The 3,704-nt window shown below is 50.2% G+C and overlaps 1 long non-coding RNA gene across 1 annotated transcript; it reads left to right on the top strand.

The window, feature by feature from the left end:
* The first annotated feature begins 1,316 nt into the window (after window positions 1-1,316).
* On the top strand, window positions 1,317-3,297 carry LOC123099521 (uncharacterized). Its single transcript, XR_006448176.1, has 2 exons — window positions 1,317-2,287; window positions 2,446-3,297. It is a non-coding gene; the product is annotated as an uncharacterized lncRNA (long non-coding RNA).
* The last annotated feature ends 407 nt before the right edge of the window (window positions 3,298-3,704 follow it).

Genomic DNA, 3,704 nt, shown 5'->3' with positions numbered 1-3,704 from the left:
GTGCGATTCCTTTGCTTAATTATATGCATCACTGTAACTAGTACTCCATCCGTCAATTTATAAGTTGTGCTTACCTTTTCCATCAACTTCGTGCAACGCATGGGCATCTTGCTAGAAACACTAGAACATGTCGGACCGCATGTGACCAAACTGATGATGCGCCGACCTAGCTACTACGTACCCTGCTTATTTGGTGGAAATAGCCCCGCCCTATCGTTTCCAATCGTTATTTCTCTACTCCGTTGTTTCTGTGCTAGAGTTAGTTTCTCTACTCCAACTCCTATAAAACACTCAGTTGGTGATGGTGGTGTGTCTGCCATCTATCATTTCTGACAATTAGATCTGCATCTAACGGCTGAGAGGTAAGTTGTGGCATTTTTGCAACAATAGCCCACTTCTCTGCTCCAATTTGCAGAAAACCCATTATTATCTTGAAAGCAACCACATCCCTCCCTTACCTCATCAAAACAGCCTGAGAAATATATTTTGAGTGAAAAGTAATATGTTAGGAGTATATCAAAACAAGAGTGATTTCTTTCAAGTTTGTGAACAAGTACTACTATTCTACTACTTTGGATCCGTCGCAACGCACGGGCACATTGCTAGTAAAAGGAAAAGGCCTGCCGCGTTCGCGTCGCACCCCCACACGCCCACGAATCGGGAGTACTCCACGGCCAGTCCGGCACGCCACATAGCTAGGGAAGGCGTGTTGCCTAACATTTTCACTTTCATGTGGGACCGCTGTTGAGCAAACCGACTATTGGCAAACCGCACCCCGCCCGCCGCCGGGTTGGAAAACAGAAACAAGGGGAAGATCTAATTGTAGCACGAAAGCCAAGAAATTTGGTGTCTGATGGGGCTCGTTGATAGAGTAGGTGCATTCCGTACTACTACTCCTACTAGTATGAAGTTTGTACTACAACTAGTACTATCACTATACAACTAGGTACGTGCACGACAGAACATGGTAGGAACAAAAAAGGGAAGATCTTGTTTTGGGTGATTTATCTTTCTTTTTTCAGTCAACGTAGTATGAATAATATGATGTGGGGGGCACCCATGAAGCTTATTGGCTCGGTTGCATGGCTACGAAAGGTTAGAGAAAAATAAATAGATAATGTGTTTAGAGTGGACTCCACTAAATAGATATACTTTGGATCCATTGCAACGCACGGGCCGGCACATCTATACCCCTACTAGATGCCCATGCGTTGCACGGAACATCAAGATGCATTTCTATGAGTAGTTTATTTTGTGAGAGAAAATGATGAACGAGGGAAGGCCTTATTTGCAAATGTGGAGAGGGGTGTGGGTATCTTTTTATAAAATTACCATAGTTTCCTTCATATCCGTCAGATATAAATCGGACGGCATATATTACAGAATGGCAGGCACAATCCTCCAAAACTCCCGGTAGGGAATAAAAGAAAAACTCCCACCATCTCTCACCAACCTCCCGACTCCCTCCAATGCATCGCCGCCGGGCCCAACCTCCTGATTCCAGCGCATTGCCGGACCCCTCCACCTGCTTCCGCCGCGTCGCCCCGAACCGGCGCCGCCGGACCCCTCTTCCCTTCTGTCGGCGTGCCTCTTCCCCCGCCGCCGGAGCGCCACTTCCCCCATCCGCCGGCGCTCCTCCTCCCGCTCCACCCTAAACCATGCGCCTCCATCCTCCCACCCCGACGCGAGCGACCCACTGGGCGCCGCACCTGCATCGCCGCCCCCCTCCCCAGCCACCGGCGCGCCATCCTCCCCGCTCCACTGCCGCCACCCCGCCCCGGCCGCAACCCACGACGCCCTGTCTCTCCTCCCCTGGATCGCCGTTGCGTGCCGCCGATGCAGGACACCTCCCGATGCGCTGCCGCCATGTCGCGGATGACCCCGAGCGACCTTCTTTTCCACCTCCCCAAGCGCCGCCACTCGGGACCCATCGCACTCAGGCCCTCACCCCTGCCGCCGCGACCTTCTCCCCTTGCCACCGCGACCTTCTTCCCCCTGCCTCCGCGACCTTCTTCCCCCTTCCCCGCACCGCCCTTCGGATGAGAGGCAGCGCTCCAACCAGCCATGCTCATGGGTCACCGCCCACCACCAGCGCACCTCATTCCGCCGGCACGAACTTCCTCTCGCCCCTGACTCAATCCTTCTTTGGCCGGCCAGATCCGAGCGCCTTCTCTGCCCACGCCTCTCCGGCGAGAGCCTCCTTCTCTACATACTCCGAGTGACTCCGGACAGATCCATGGAGCTCGAGAAGTTCATTCGCTGCGGAGGTGGTTGCTGCCGACTCCAGGTGAGCACCTGCTCCTTGCTCCTCCTGGCTTCTGCTCATGCCCAACCCACCTCCTCCCCTTTGTCTGCACGTGGAGGCGGCCGTTTCCGGATGTGCTTATACATATTGAACTGCAAGGTTGCATGACTCGGTTTGAGGTAGTGGCTTTGCCGCTGCAGGGCTTCGCCTCACTCGGACGACTCACTACCTCTAGCGGCCGCCGCCGTCCATCGCGCCGGCTCATGTCACCTTCCTGGTCGCCCCACGCGCTGACCAGCACTGCCCCGATCCAGCTCCTCCATCCTCCAGCCACGACAACCAAGTCCAAAAACAAAAGAAGTTCTGATTCTCGCAAGCTACAAGTTCAGAGCTTTCACTTCTCTGAACAAAATTCAGATTTTTGCACCTACATATATGCCAAGTAGGTTCACTTGTGCGAGCGGTGCTTCCAGTTCAGTTGCAAGCTTTCGCTTCTTCATGATCACGATCGCTTGCTTGACTTCTCTTCTTCCCTGAACCCAATCCCCTGGGATCATGCAGGGAGTTTCAAAGAGCGTTAACTACTCAGAACCTGAGTATTTTGTGGTGGTTTGATCTGAATGATCAATATGTTTGCTTCTTGATACTACACAAAAGAAGAAAAACGGCAAGTCTATCATCCAATTGATTGTGTGTTTCAGAATTCAAGATCGGTAATTTCTACATTGGGTGGTAGGTCCACGCACACAATCTCTGCTTTCAACTTGAAGAAAAAGCAGTCATCATGTCCGGCACAAACACAGAAATCTCATGGCCCAGTGATCTGCCGCGTCGCACGCCAACAATGAGCGACAAGCTCAAAGATTCGCTTGATTTAGTCGGAGGAAAATGCATACTGCATCCGTTTGTGGCTGCAGAAAATACAGAAGTTCCTTTAGAGATGTAGTATTATTCTTCAGAGTTCTGATAACTGAATTTTGGGCCGCTGAAACATGCTAACCTCGACCTTGTAAAAGGATGTTCAGAAGTTTGAAGTAGACTAAAACAAAAGTTCAAAAAAAAGAGCTATGTGCTGCTGCGTCCGTAGTAGGTGTGGTGTCTCGTATGTGTGTGCGGGCGTTCACTGTGTGGGTCCTCGTGTGTTTCTGTGGGTCGTATGCTCCCATGTGTGCGTGCTCTTTTTTTTTTGAGAAAAATGTGTGCGTGCTCTAGTGTGTGTGTCATGTGTGCTCTCATGTATACTCCGTATAATTATTGTGTCCATATGTTCATAAGGTTATTTGATTGTGTCAAGAAACTTCTAAATTTTATATTTGTCCATTGCCCAGTGTATAAGCAAAAGATGCTCACTTTTCAAACTTTACAAGTTCAGTCGATAAAAGTGGTAAAAAGAAGTCCACTTAGAAAGACACAAAATAAAACTTTGCATAATATTGGGAATCCAGAGATGAAAAACATA

Source organism: Triticum aestivum, chromosome 4D, assembly GCF_018294505.1.
Source record: "Triticum aestivum cultivar Chinese Spring chromosome 4D, IWGSC CS RefSeq v2.1, whole genome shotgun sequence".
NCBI lineage: Eukaryota > Viridiplantae > Streptophyta > Magnoliopsida > Poales > Poaceae > Triticum > Triticum aestivum.
This window is presented reverse-complemented; position numbering and strand designations above follow the sequence as displayed.